Source organism: Triturus cristatus, chromosome 12, assembly GCF_964204655.1.
Source record: "Triturus cristatus chromosome 12, aTriCri1.1, whole genome shotgun sequence".
Taxonomy (NCBI): domain Eukaryota; kingdom Metazoa; phylum Chordata; class Amphibia; order Caudata; family Salamandridae; genus Triturus; species Triturus cristatus.
In genome coordinates, this window is record NC_140595.1 from 718,935,373 (window position 1) to 718,950,939 (window position 15,567).

Below are 15,567 nucleotides of genomic sequence, written 5' to 3' on the forward strand. Positions count from 1 at the left end.
TCCGCATTAGAAATTGCAAAAATGGGTGATCTCTTCCCGGGGGGTCATATTTTCTCATTAGATGAGAATGCCAGGTTCACTGGGTGCAATTTTATGACGCAATTTCTCCTGAGCCGCAGGAAATCCGCACTGCGTGCCGCCCTCCCCTCTTTCCCAGTTGAGCCGGACTCTTTCCCCCCACTCACTCTGGTTTTGGAGGCCCCTGACGGCTTATTTCCAAAATGTACAAAGCATGCGTTAAGATGCTGCCGGTTGATGACTCAAGCATTAGACAGGCCTGGGAGGCGGACACGGGTTGCACCATTACAGATGAACAGTGGACCAAATGTTGTGTGGCTACTAGGGACATATCACTTAATAGCCGCCATAAGTTGCTGCACTTTAGATTTCTCCGTCGCGCTTACTTCACACCTGCCTTAGCGCATAGGATAGACGCCAATAAGCCACACACCTGTCCGAAATGCTCCGCACCGTATGCTGATTTCATACATCTGGCATGGCTCTGCCCCCGTTTACAGTCCTATTGGGATGCGGAGAACGCGACCCTGGGGAGGATGGTTGGCGTTCCAATGGTTCCCATCTCTGAAATAGCACTTTTGGGGTACATGGTGCAGATCCGTAATAAAGTCAGGAAACTAGCATCCTTGGGGTTACTTTTAGCTAAAAGAGAGGTTGCCATCCACTGGGGCAGAAAGTCCACGCCTAAGCTGCAAGACTGGCTTGGGAGTCTGGCACACTGCAACTTCAATGCTGAAATATACGCCAGTCTTATGCCACAGTCGGCACGCCCACGGGACATTTGGGGACCATTGCGGTCCTACCTGGACTCCACCAAGCGTGCCACTGCCACGCCGGCGGATAACGGGATTGTGCCTGAGGGGGTAGGCTGAATGGGGTTGGTTCGCCGGGGCAGCGTTGCGAGTTTTCCTCGACCTGTGCTTCATAACTTTGTATGGCTGGCACAGCTGTTTGGTTTTCCCTATTTCATGGTCTGGGGAGATGGGGGTGGTTGGGGTGTAAAGTTATCTGCTTGATGACCGGGATTCCTGGCCTGACATGTCTGTGCTATGCTATAATAATTAACGCTGTATGTCACTGTCTGGTACAAATTGATTGGCATGTAAAGCGATTGTATGCAATGCAATGTGAATGTCATTCTTTATTTGAAAAATAAAACAGTTTAAAAAAAAAAAAAAGATTTCCAAACCACACCAGGCACATTGTTGTTACTTTTAAAGACCACGTCTGGAACTTTGTCTCCTGATATGGTGGTCACCTTAGTGTAAGGTGTCTGGTTCTGGAGGGTTCATTTGGGGTTTTGCATCAATTCTCAAAGTCACGTCTGGCATTTTGCATCCAGTTCTAATGGCAACATCTGAAGTTTTTGTCTTGTTCAGTGTTCACGACTGTCAGAATGTGTCCAGTGCTACAGACGTGATCTTCTTCCTAAAGCCATTCCTGCAGGATTGTAGATGTCAGATCTGGCGTATTGTTACTACTAGTCCACATCTACAGTGTTGTGTTTATTTCTAGCCTATGCATTGCAACTGTTGTTTTCTGTTTTGGAGCCAGGCCTGAAGACTCTCAGTTTCTGGATGCCACACCTGGGGTATGGTGTTCAGTTCTAGAAGTTTTGTTTAAAGTATTGCTTTTGCGTCGAAATATGTGGTATGTTGTGTCCAGCTAAAAGTGGTTCATCCGTAGCGCTGAGTCAAGTTGTGAAGGCCACGCCTGTGATATTGCATCTGTTAGAAATGGGGTATCTAGCTGGCAGTGGTATGCACCCTGCTCAAGTAGGGACCCTTCCTTCTAGACAGGGTAAGGCAGTTATACACCCAAGATAACCACTGCTCACCCCCTTGGTAGCTTGGCATGAGCAGTCAGGCTTATCTCAGAGGCAATATGTTTAGTATTTGTACATAGCACACATTAACACAGTGAAAACTCTACAAATGGATGCCATACCAGTTTAGAAAAATTAACAATCTTTATAAAAACCAAAACAAGACCAAAATGGCAAAAATCCAACATACAGAGCTCACAATATCACTTTTAAAACGCGTAAGCAATTCCGTGCAAAGAACCCTATATAAGCAGTGATTTTAGCACATAGTATCTGTTATGAGCCACAATACAAGTCGAAAAACAGCTGCACAGGAGGAAAGCATCAGAAAACACAGTGATGCGTCGGTTCTGGAGTTCTTGGGGAATTGATGCGTCAATTCTTCTCCACACAGGAGAAATGTTGCGTCGATTCCGGACTGAGGGGAGAAGTGATGTGTCAATTTTCAGAGGCGACTCCTTTCTGTGGGCGATGCTTTGGAGACTTGGGCACACAGGTGTGATGCGTGGATATCCGGCCACGCTGGAGGCTGAAGTGGCAGCAAAACAGGAGATGCGTCGAGTCTTTCAGCCGCAAACAGGGGATGCGTCAATTTCTTTGGTCGCACGGTGGCGGTGCGTGGAAACTTCTCCCACGCGTCAGTACTGCGTTGGAAAAAGAAAAAGACACACACACCTCCCATCAGTAGTCGAGTATTACACCGCAACATGTCGCATTTTGGGACTTTTAGTGTCACTTTTACCTTTTCAGTGTGAACTTAAAGACCAGAGCATGTAAAGTGCTGCTGGGCTAAAAAAAAAAAGCTGTAGAATATCCCTGATGCTGTGAAACAAGGCTAAAGAAGAAAATAAAAGCCTATGACCTGGAAGGGCACATCTTTTTATAGGGGCAAGCACTGCCTGTGAATGCGCCTACCAAATGATGCAAATGTTTTTTTCTTTTTATTTACTGATCCAAGTTGGATCTGTAAAGAAAAAAGAAAAAAAGAAGTGAAAATGCAATTTAATACAGATGTCGACATGGGGAAAGCAACAGGAAACGGGGAAGGCTGATGTGGAAAGCAGAAGCAACGAAGAGAGTCTGCGGGGGGGGGGGGTGACAGAAGTGGCAGGGAGGGCCCAGGTGGAGGTAGCATGACCAGGGCAGAAGAGAATCACATGGGCATCATGGGGGGCAGGGAGACTCAGGTGGCTGTCTCATGGAGGGTGGTGGGGGAAAAGCACACGTGAGACAGAGCGTCAGAGAGGGCAAGAGATGTGCATGAGGAAAATAGCTGGAAAACACATGCACTCTCATAGAGTGCATAACTAGAATGACGAAAAGTAGTGCTTGAAAAGTAAGCAGTGGAAGGACACAAGTAATGAGTCCATGCTATAGGGGAGGGACAAACACAAGATGAGGAAGTAAATCCCACAAAAAATGGACAAATAAAAAGCAAGGAAATCTGAGTGACAATAAAGCCAACCAATAGAACGCTATGGACTTGCTCTGAGCCTACTGTAAACTGACAAATGTGTTTTCGCCACAAGACAGCACGAGCTGCCTGGAAGGAGAGACCTAAAAAGGAGCAGACTTTGAAGCTACCGCACAAGACATGACCTCTCTTGCCAGTTTTGGGAATATTGGTGAGGCTGGGCGGGGCAAAATGGCTTATTTCATCAACATATGGAGCTCCTCCGTTGTGGAACTTGGTGCTTAACTTTTTTAATGAACTACTCTTTAAGAGGTCGTGACTTAATAAATTATTCCAGCAGCATTGCTTAGAATATTATCAAGGCAAACTTGATATTTAAGAGCAGATGTTTCTCAACTGGTTTGAAAAAATCTCTGTCAGAGAGTGTTGTATTTTACGTTCATTGCTGGAGACTCGCTTGGCCGGGAGAAGGCTTGAGCGCTGTAGAATAATACAGATATAATGTTCAGCGACCATTGCACACCAGGCACCCGCCCTCTTCCTCTCCAGGGAGGCATTTCTATTGCTCCCCTTCAATTTTTATATCTGAAGTTTACAGTGGTTTAGTCGTTTTGCATTCATTTTCAAACTGCAACGTTTTTTGCCTATTTGTCCTGCAGTAAAAAAATCACTTTCCTCTGAAGCCCAGATTATTACAGTGGTTTAGTCGTTTTGCATTCATTTTCAAACTGCAACGTTTTATGCCTATTTGTCCTGCAGTAAAAAAATCACTTTCCTCTGAAGCCCAGATTACCACGTGGTAGCGTGGCCGAGCGGTCTAAGGCGCTGGATTTAGGCTCCAGTCTCTCTGGAGGCGTGGGTTCGAATCCCACCGCTGCCAGTTACTTTTGCTTTATTATTCAATAAATACTCCCGACAGCTCCGGCCGATTGATCGCTCATCCACACATATTCAGTGACTCTTACCAACATATCCATATTTGAAGAGTTACACTCTATCCTTTAAGGAACTTTCTCGCCATAATTGCTGTATTCTTTTCAATGTGGAGCACAGGACATCGTCAGTTTCTGGTAACTACCTATGCATGCTGCTTACTGGTAAGACGAGGTTTTGTTTTCAGGCTGCTTAGAATACTGTCACTCAAACGTGCGCTTTAATAAACATTAATATTTCAACTCCCTGTGGAGCATCCTGACTGTAAAGGTTTGGGGCCCCGGGCCCCCATACACATGGAATAATGATACAGACTCAATAGTGATGACAGCTCAAATCCATCTTATGTTTGCGCTCCCAAAAAACAGAGAACCCCCCTACAAATCTGTTTACCAATCACACATTCATATACTATGTACACTTCAGTGAAGCTCTTGTATCAAGGTGAAGAATACTGGTAAAAAAACATGAATGTGCAAAGGATTTCCAAGTTTTGGCAAATGAAAGGTACAGAGGCTGTATTTATAGCGTGCATGATACCCAGGGAAATGATGTTCCTAAACCAAACAATCCAGCGGATGATCTTCAGGGGTCACTGCCACTAAAGATGTAGAAACACCACCCCCTCAGAATGGCACCTATAGTTTGCCTGCATCTGCTTGAGATGGAGTTGCTCTATGGCCCGTGCATAGGGTGGGAGCGTGAACAGCGTTCTTTCCAAAGCTCCTGTCCCTCTCAAGCAGACTGGACTGTAGATATAATCTATGCTCTCGACAGTAAGCAGATAAAGTTTGGGTAAACAGTGCCATTGGTGGCTGGCACCTTCCAGATTAATTGCAGTGAAGGAGCACCTTTCCAAAGTGAGTGAAGAGATGGATTTCAAGACTTCCTTCTGTGTCCGCACCTAGGAAAGATAAATGATTTGTTTTCAAGGAACTAGAAAAACAGAGAAATAATACAAGCCGCATTTAAAGTTACCAACAATGGCTTCCAAGTGTGCTCCAAACATGCGTAAGTGGTCAGCCCAAGAATGTCATCTGCCCTTTATCGTCTGAAAGAGGCTTCATTCTTTTACAGCAAGCACAGCCTCAGATGTGAGCCACAGCACAATGAATGTGGGCATTACAGATCTTAAAAGATGAGAAAGCACTATGTCACCTTATAAACAAGTGTGCGGTGTTTGATCCTTAAAATCTGACATCAATCAAAAAACAATTGCTAAAAAGAAGCATCATACACCATTTCAAGTATCCAAGATACAAAGGGCCCAGGTGTTTCAATCCCCCCCCCCCCAACCCCACCCCCACCCTGTTTTAATGTGAATCGCAAGAATGAGACAAATGTGGAGAAACTCATTTTATGAGTTAAAACGTTTCTCAGGTTAGATGAGCATAGGTTCCCATAGTGTTGGCATGAAATGTGTCTTTCTTTACCCAAAACACTCTGTGCAAAAATGGATTGTAAACGTCAACTCTGATGATATTAAACTGAATACCCGTTTTTTCAAAGCTCCCACCCTCCCGACGGATTGTTCTGTTTTTCTTTTTAACTATTCTCTGTACTTTAGTTCTAGTTTGTTCCACTCTCCTTGAACAAGGTCACACATGGAACACTCTTTCACTGTACCGCTGTACTTAGTTCTCAGTACTGCACTGGGAGAGGCTATGAGAGAATAAAAAATTAGCTAGCATTCGCGCCAAGAATTTTCAATTCTATTAAGGACACGGATGCGAGGATTATGCTTCTCTTTCATTTACTGCAAACCAACAGCAGCCAATGAGAATCATGATAACATATGACATAACATTCCCAGAATGCTTATTGTAAGAAAACAATAACCATAGAGATTAGCTCTATATAACAGTCCTCAAACCGGAACACCTCCTCTTTCTTTGCCCAACGAGCAGAGTCCAAGTCTATTAGCATAAGTCCGACAACAATGGCGAAAGAGGCTGGAACCCCAGGAGACGTAGAACTGGAAAATGAAGATTATGGAACCAACTCTTCAGAGGACCACAGTCTGGTCTAATCTCCTTTCTGATCAGCGCCTGAAACAGAAATATCATACTCGTAATAATTGTCATCGACTGATAAATCAGGGTGGGTGACATGACATTATGAATCATCACAAATATTCAGTTGTCCCTGGGCGGAATAATCCTCGCCTCCTTGTCCTTAATAGAATTGAAAATTCTTGGCGCGAATGCTAGCTAATTTTGTATTCTATTACAGGACCGAAGGCTTCAGATTATGCTAATTTAACACTTATGTAACACCACAGAGGTTACATCGCCTACAGGTTTATAGTAAAACTGCTTGAAAGTAGAGCTGGAAGACCAGGCGGCCGCTTTCATGATATCTTGTATACTGGTACCCAGCATGAATGACTTGGAGGCCATAGCACCTCTGACTGAATGTGCACCAAACAGATTAACATCAATGCCTGCTTCTGACATAACAAATCTCAGCCATCTGGCAATAGTAGCGGAAGTCACAGGTTTAAACGGTTTCTGTAAGGCAATAAGTAACCTGGAACAACCAGAAGGGCCAAGTGATCGTGTTCAATCCTCATATACCTTAAGACATTTGACCACACAAAGTTTTTCAATTATTCAAAGGAAACGCATTGTGATCTATAGACCTGGAAAAAGTTTTAGTAGGAGCAGTGATAACAAAGGACACTCCTTCAGTAGAAAAAATCCTTCCCTCCAAATGAAGCACTTTAACATCTGACACCCTGCGGCATGAAGATAAACATAACAGCATGGCAAGCTTATCTGACAACTGTTTACGAGATAATAATTCATTACTAGGCCATGCATCAAACATGAGTCAAAACCTTTGAAACATCCCACAAAGAAGTATACTTAGCCTTAGGTGGATTGGGGACGCGTAATCCATTCAGAAGCTTACACACCACCGGGTGCATGCCTACCGGCCGGCCATCCAGCTGCGAATGCCCTGCTGAAATGGCGGAACTAAAATTATTCACTGATCTGTAAGATAAACCTTCGGCGGCCTTTTGAGATCGAAAATTCAATATGTGAATCAGTGCCAGTAGCTTTTCCAGTAGGTAATGTTAGTAATGCCGCCTCAACCTCTTCCATCAAAACCATTTCATCCAGAGTAGCAATTCTCTCACTATCTGCCACTGGAAGATCACTATTATTGATGTAGCATAGTACCTCATCTTGATTAGAGGCCCATGTAAGGGAGTAGAGCTGTTGATAGAATGACAGAAATTGCTCCAGGATATCTGAAGATTCAGTATATATTAGCCCGTTTACTCCTTTAATAGAGTTAATCTTAGTTTTCGCTTTTGTTTCTGCAGTCTGATATGCCAGTACGTGTCCTATATGCTCCCCATATTCATATTTTTCTAAACGATGCTTACAATAATTAGCAGCCATTTTATCCCTTAAAAACTGTTTAACTAAAATTCTTGCGTCAATTAGTGAAGAAAACACCCTATCCTGGACCATTAAATCCTTTTTTTTAACTGCTTCCACATGTTGACTCTCCATATCTCGCAAATTATATACCAAAGTCTCCATCTCACTTTTTCGTTTTTTATTCTGTAAGAAAATATATTTTTGTGTAATGCCACGAACATACGCTTTCATAGTATCCCACACAATTACTGGGGATGCAGATCCAGCGTTTATTTTGAAAAATTCCTCCAATTGCTGAGTCGTATATACCAAATATTCGTTATCCTTCAGCAAGTATCTAGGAAAGGAGAATGGCCTAAGTTCTTTTTTCTCAATTTTAACCCGAAAAGAAAAAATAATAGGATTGTGGTCAGAGGTTACCCGAGGGCATACTTCCATTTTGGATGTTAAGAGTAGACTATCAGACACAAGGGCCATATCAATCCTAGAGTATGATTTATGAGGAGCCGAGTAATAAGTATAACCTGGTATTAAAGGATATATATATCTCCAAGCATCTTTAATAGACTGGAGTCTCATCATTTGTAAGATTGCTCCACGGGTTTTACGCATTCTTAAATTAGAACTTTTCCCAGTGGAGTCTATGCTATAATCTATGGCACAATTAAAATCCCCCATCACCAATTTTTCCCCCTCCCAGTTTAACAGTTCTGAATTAAGAAACTCAAAAATAGAGGGGTCATCCACGTTACAGCCATATACAGCGCAAATCACATATTTTTTGCCCCATATATCAAGCTCAGCTAACGCCCAGCGTCCCCATTGATCAGCCTGCTTTTCAATCACTGTGCAGTTAAACCTTTTGTCTTTTAAGATAGCCACCCCTTTTATAGATACAGTTTGAGTAGTGCAAATAATAATATCCAGTCCTAGATGCATCAATAAATTTCGGTCCTTATAGGCCAAATGTGTTTCTGTTAAAACCACAAATTGAGGCTGATAAATTCAAAGCTCTTCTCGGACTAGCCGTCGCTTAGTTGTACTATTGAGGCCAGCCACGTTACATACCAGACAATTAATCCAACTCATAATTAATTTCTAACTTTTGAATGGACCCTCCTCCTTCTATTACCATAGTATTTACTAATTTTGATCTATTATTTCGTCTATTAATCAACACCAAAAAAATTAAGAAGACTAAAAAAAAACCTTCCCCTTTCTTTAAAGCCATAATGCCCTAGTGATGATGATTCCCCCCCCCCCAGTTCAGCCCCACCCCCCCACCCTTGTCCTTTACGAACAGCATCGACATCTAAGAGTGGCAGCCCACCCTGTATCTTAGGAGAACCCTCCCCCCTAGAAACGACTGCTGCTGGAAGGGCAGCCCTTCAGAGCCACAGCATAGATGGTCAAACCACACCCTTTTGTTTCCAACTCCTTTAACACACCAATTTTTTGGGCACTGATTCACTACCGCTGGAATTTTACAGAACCTTTAAGAAGACTTTGCTCTTGCCACTTACTGGTGTAATACAATCTGTAGCTGTCAGTGGAGAGGTGCCGACTTCATGGAATCAGACACAGATTGTGTTCTTTTTAAAAAAGGATAAACCACCAACTGAATGTGGGTCATACCGGCCAATTTCTCTTATTAATGCAGACGCAAAGATATTTTCAAAGATCTTGGCAACCCGTTTAGCTCCGCTTATGCCGGATCTAGTTTCTGAAAGACAACACGGATTTATACTAGGGAGGGATACCACTGCTCACGTGAATATGGCTATTGGAGCATTCGACTATGCAGGGCAAAGGAAAATAGATTTTGGAATGATTTTATTAGATGCCGAAAAGCGTTCGACCGTGTAAGATGGGAGTTTTTATGGGCAGTGCTATCTAAGATTGGTATAGGTACGCAGTTTTAATCTTGCATACAGGCCTTATATTGTAATCCACAAGCCAATCTCTCCTATATGGGATTCCGATCAGCATCGTTTAGGATTTTATGTGGGACTAGACAGGGTTGCCCTCTGTCTCCACTACTTTTTGCTTTATACATAGAGCCATTTTTACGTACCTTACAATCTTGTGCATACATTAATCCGCTGGAATCGGGTACTTTCAAACTCAAACTCACGGCATATGCTGACGATATAGCGGTCTATGCAATTAGCCCAAGTGAGGCTGTGATGAGGATTAAGCAAGAAGCTGAGAAATATGGTAATGTTTCAGGCTACAAATTGAATGTTAATAAAACAATTGCTTACTACAGCCGGGATTCACAAATCTATTCCTGGGGCATTTACAACCGTGACTTATCTAGGGGTAAAGATAACAGCTAAAGTTAATCAGATTAATGATCTTAATTATGTACCACTCTTACAGGCAATTACTAAGTTGTTCAAAGTCTGGCATAGGCTTCCCTTAGGACTGCTTGGCAGATGTAACTTAATTAAAATGAAAATACTTCCCAAATTTTTATATCTATTTCGTTCAATTCCTTTGAAAATTCCTAATACTTTTTTAAAAAAACTTGAGGGTATCTGTAGTAGCTTTATATGGGGCTATAAGAAACCTAGTAGGGCAATTGAGCTACTTAAATCCTCATATGAACAAGGCGGACTAGGTTTCCCGGACTTCAAAATGTATTTCTGGGCCTCATTTACCGGACGTTTTCGTTGTTTGTTGGGTTTGGACCAGACAGATTCATTCTTTAAGTTTATTTTAGGTAATCAACGGGATATGTTTTTGTATGGAATAAATGACCCTAATTACTTCAAAAGAGTTAAGTTTAAGACTGTGAGGGATACTGTGTATATTTGGAGAGATATGTTTTCTAAGTGTAAATTATCAATATTTCATAACAAATGCCCATTGTGGGGGAATCCTCTTTTTCCCGAGGTTTTTCAGGATCAGGCTGGTAAATCTTGGGCTAAGTATGGAATTACATGTTTGGGCGAGATTTATAATGAGAAAGGAATCAAATCATTTGAAAATTTGTGTCTAATTTATAATTTACCATCACATTTTTTTTTTTAATATCTGCAAGTAAGAGACTACTTGACTTCAAATCTTGGGACAACTGAGTTTATGCAGTCAAACGTTTGGGATTGTATATATGGAAGAAAGACCAAATCTCTAATAGGGCTGATGTATACACATTTACATGGTTTTAAATTGGATGGTAGCAAAAAATTAGCCGAATGTTGGAGTCAAACTTTGGGCATAGCGGTCTCACCCAGCATGATCAAACAAGCATTAGGGAATTTGAAAGAGTCGGTCCATTCTGTTAATCTGCAACTTCAGCAATTACGTACTGTCTGTATGTTGTATTATACACCGGCTAAAATAGCTAAATGGGCCCAAGGAAATGTGATGGGTGATAAAAAAAACACTGCCCTAAATGTGGATTATATGCTGCTAATTTACTACACATGTTCATATCATGCCCAGCATTGACGGTTTTCTGGCAGAAAATGGAACAACTATTACAGTCTAAACTTGGGTTGGATCAACCACTTATTGACTTAGAAATTATGTTGGGATATAGGGAGAATAATCCAGATATAGCACGTCTTTTTTCAATTCTGATGGCTTCTGCGAGATTAACTATAGCCAGGGTATGGATTTCTCCCACACCTCCGTTGAGGATTGTTGGGTCATAATTAAAGAAATTTATGGTTTAGAGGCTGCTCTAGCAAAGGCAAGGGGAACTCGTTCTTTAGTCAAATTTGAAGTACTGTGGCGACCTATGTCTTTTTGATTATATAACTTTATACTATTCAAGTATATATGAAACTTTGTTTATATTGTCCTCTTTGACTAATTTATGATTGTCGCTCTCCTTCTCCTTGTAATTTTTTCTGTTCTTTTGATTTATTATTAAGGTGATGTAAAACTTTTTCCTTATTTTTTTATTTTTATTTTATGTTCTTGTATTATAGTACTTATGTGTCACTTGTGATGATGAAAATAAAAAAATTATTTACAAAAAAAAAAGAAAATTCAATATGTGAGAGAGATCCGCTTCCACGGGAGCCAGGTGTTTCTCCAAGCACCAACCCAACCAGGCCTTCCAGGCCGATCCGTATCTCTTTCTGGTAGAAGGGGCCCAAGCTCGTTGAATAAAGGTGGAAGGTTGCTCCGAAATTCCTGGCAACGACCACTGTTGCCGGAAAGCCTCCAGGCCACCAGGGACAGTTGTCCCGCTAGAACTAGCAGGTGGAGCTGTCCCTGAGGGTCCTGGAGTATCTGAGGGAAGCAAGGGAGGCAAAGCAGGCAGTCGCACGCCATCTCTAGGAGAACTGGGAACCACGGCTGTGATTTCCAAATCGGAGTAATCAGCACAATCTCCGCTCCCTGCCAAGAAACTTGATTCACCACCCTGGAAATCAGAACAAAGGGGGAAAATGCATACTGAAGGTTCAGGGACCAATCCTGAGTGAATGCATCCGTTGCTCTCGCCAAGGGATCCGGCCTCCAGCTGAAGAACGCTTCCAACTGACAATTCAGTCTGGAGGCAAAAAGGTCCGTGTGGAAGGGGCCCCACAGCGATTGGATCTGATGGAACAGAGATGGATGGAGTTTCCAATCGCTGTAATCATTCAAGTGGCATGATTGCCAATCCGCCACCGCATTGTCTCGCCCCGGAATGTATTCCGCAATCACATATATCTGATGCGCTAGACAATAATGCCAAAAGTCTTTGGCTACCTCCGCCAACATTGGGGATCTGGTACCCCCCAGCTTGTTGATATAGCGTACAGCAGAAATGTTGTCCATTCTCAACAGAATACAGTGTTGGACAGGCCACACGAAGGGCTTGCGCCCCCCCCGCATGACAGGGCCCAAGCCCCGGCCCCCCAGGCGCGGCCCACGAGAATCACCCGCACCCCGTCTCCCGACGGAACTCCTGCCCTCGGACCTCCCTGTAGCACGGGCCCAAACCACCACCGGCTCCCTCGGCCGGGTCAAGCCGCCATCTTGGGCCCTGCGCCACGAGGCCGCGTGGCCTCCCCCCGACCCTAACCCTGGGCCTGGCCGGCCCCGACATCCCGGCACCACCATCCACCCAGGAGGTGAGCGGATCACTTGGCAGGTCAATGGGAGGACGAAGTGCCAAGGACTCTCCCCCGCCAGGTGACGATCGCCTCCAGCTCCCCCAGGCACCGGCTCCACCCCCCGCTGGGTGTCTGGACACCTTCATCCCGGACCCTCCGACCCCCCAAGTGCGAGGGTCCGGACATCAAAGGGCACCTGCCCTATAACTGGAGCAGCTGCGGAGCAGGAAGGCAGTTGTATCCTGGAGTCGAGAGACACCGAGAGAACTCAGCCTTGACGGACTACTGGCGCTGCCGTAGCCCTATCTTGTGATCCACCGTCCTGCCTGCTGGCGCTGCCGCGGCCTTCTGCAACATCCATCCTCGTCGGGACCTGCTGGCGCTGCCGCGGCCCGTTATAACGACCATCTTCACCGGGACCTGCTGGCGCTGCCGCGGACCGTACATCGACCATCTTCTCTGGGACCTGCTGGCGCTGCCGCGGCCCGTGTATCGACCATCTTCACTGGGACCTGCTGGCGCTGCCGCGACCCGTACCAGCTAGACCACCTAAGCTCGAGGATTGTGAGCTACCCACCACACCACCTCAACTACCAGACTGGTAACCAGACTGTCCCGCTACCCCCTTTTCCCATCTTGAGAGACTTGAATCGAGGGGACCCCTGAGTCCAGACCTCCTTGTACCTTTTCATCGTACCTTAAGAAGTGCTTATAAAGAACGCTAACTCATCTCCTTGTGTGGTATCTGTCTGTGGGGGGGAAGTTATTTGTCTGTACGATCGCTGGAGACGGCTCTCCCCGGAGACCTCTCCCCTTGTCCTCGGCCGACCCTCCCGGTCCGTCTAACATTGGCGGCCAGCGGCGCGATCCGAATCAACGCGTAATCGTACAGAGAGTAGCTCACCCCACGACAAAACCACGATGTCAGCCAAAGAGAGCGGTTCCACTGAAAAGTTCCAAATGGATAAGTTGGAAGAGTATAACCACCGCGAACTTAAACAATTCTGCATGGAACTAGGCATTGCTACCACTGGCCTGAGTACCAAAGAGGATTTGAAGCGCGCCCTTGAGTCGTGGGCAGAAACTGGGATCACCGGATCCTCCGTCCAAAACAGTGTCGCACCAGAGGGGAACGCCACGGCTCCCGAGGAGAGGGGAACGGGCCTCTCGCAGGAGGAGATCCAGGAAAGAGAAAGGACCAGATTACACGAGTTGGAAATGGCACGACTCAAGATGGACGGTGAACTAAAGTTAGCCGAGCAGAAACTAAATCTAGAGCATCTGCGGCTCCGAGAGGAGCGAGAAGAAAAACAGAGACAGAGAGAGCTTGAGGAAAAAAGAATAACACTCGAACACGAACGCAAACTGGCGGAAATAGAACTTCGGAAACAGAATAAAGAGACGGGGGTGCCTGAGCGACCGCACACCCCAGGGGCAACCGAGAAAAAAGTCCACATCCCCAAGGATGTTGTCCGAGAGTATGTCCGAGAAGACGACATACAGCAGTGGTTCAAAGCCTACGAGATCGCCATGACCTCCCACCGGATCGACCGGAGTGATTGGGGAGCTGGACTATGGGGGAGGTTCGTCAACGAAGGTCGCGATGCCCTGTTGCAGCTCCCAGATCACCAAATGTCGTCCTACAACCACATGAAGGCTGCCCTCCTCACCCGCTACGGCCTCACACCCGAGATGTACCGCCAGAGGTTCAGAGATTGCACCCGGATCCCGGGTACAACTTGGGTGGAGTACGTAAACTATTTCAGCAGAGCCTTCGAGGGGTGGATCAAGGGGAGCCATGTAACGACCTACGAACAACTCTTCAACCTCATGGTATGGGAACACCTGTCGAACAACTGCTTCGTCGAGCTCAGGCAGCACCTCCTCGACAGTAAATTGACCGACCCCCGGCAGCTCGCCGCTGAAGCTGACCGATGGGAGAGCACCCGAGTGGGCCGGAGAGGACCGCACGAGCAGAACCGAAGCAACCAAGGCCAGCACCGTCCTCGGGGAGGAGGAGGAGGCCAGGGGCGAGGGAGAGACACCCTCCCGGCAACACCCGTGGCCAGCACCCCGCCCCCGGCCGGCCGGGGAAACCCCCCGATGCGTCCAGGGTTCCGAGCCAATGTCACGTGCCACCGATGCCAGCGAGTCGGCCATTACGCCAATGACCCGAGCTGCCCGCAGAACCAAACGCCCAAGCCCCGCCAGGTAGCTGCCGCCGCCCTGGGGGAAGAACGACTGTCAGAGGAACAGGAAGAGTATGAGCCGGCCCAGCAAGAGTGGGAACCGGCCGCCATGGTTCTAGCGTGCCTAGGGGGAAAAGACATAGTCCCACGGGCTCCCCTACCCGCCAACACCAGGAAATACGGTCAGTGGGTGACCATTAATGGGCATCGGGCCGAGGCCTTACGTGACACAGGCGCCAGTGTGACGTCCGTCCGCTGTCACCTGGTGAAACCCGAGCAGATCCTGCCGAACATTCTCTGCCCCGTCCGCTCAGCTGACAATTCCGAAAGTCTGTGTCAAATGGCCTGCGTCCCCTTCGAATGGGGAGGGGTCTCCGGCCTGTTGAAAGTGACGGTCCGGGATGATGCCCCCGTGGACTACCTCCTGGGGAATGACCTTGAGAGTTCCCAATGGGCCACCGTCGAGAGAAGAGAGCACCTGGGAATGCTGGGCCTCCCGGACTGGGCCTGCGTAACCACCCGGTCCAGGGCAGCCCGTGCCGTTCCCCGACCAGAAGAACCGGAATGGCCAGCACCTCCGCCCCCGGTCGCCCCAGTAGAAGACAACGATGAGGCCAACCCCCCGGAGCCAACGACCGAAGGGGACGCGCACCTCCAGGACGTCCCCGGCCTGGCTCAGTGGCGTCAAGAAGGGGGGCCCACCCAAGAACAGTTCCGCCAGGAGCAAAAGACCTGCCCC

The 15,567-nt window shown here is 46.2% G+C and overlaps 1 non-coding gene across 1 annotated transcript; it reads left to right on the plus strand.

The window, feature by feature from the left end:
* Window positions 1-4,055: 4,055 nt before the first annotated feature.
* TRNAL-UAG (transfer RNA leucine (anticodon UAG)) lies at window positions 4,056-4,137 on the plus strand. Its single transcript has one exon. It is a non-coding gene; the product is annotated as a tRNA-Leu (tRNA).
* The last annotated feature ends 11,430 nt before the right edge of the window (window positions 4,138-15,567 follow it).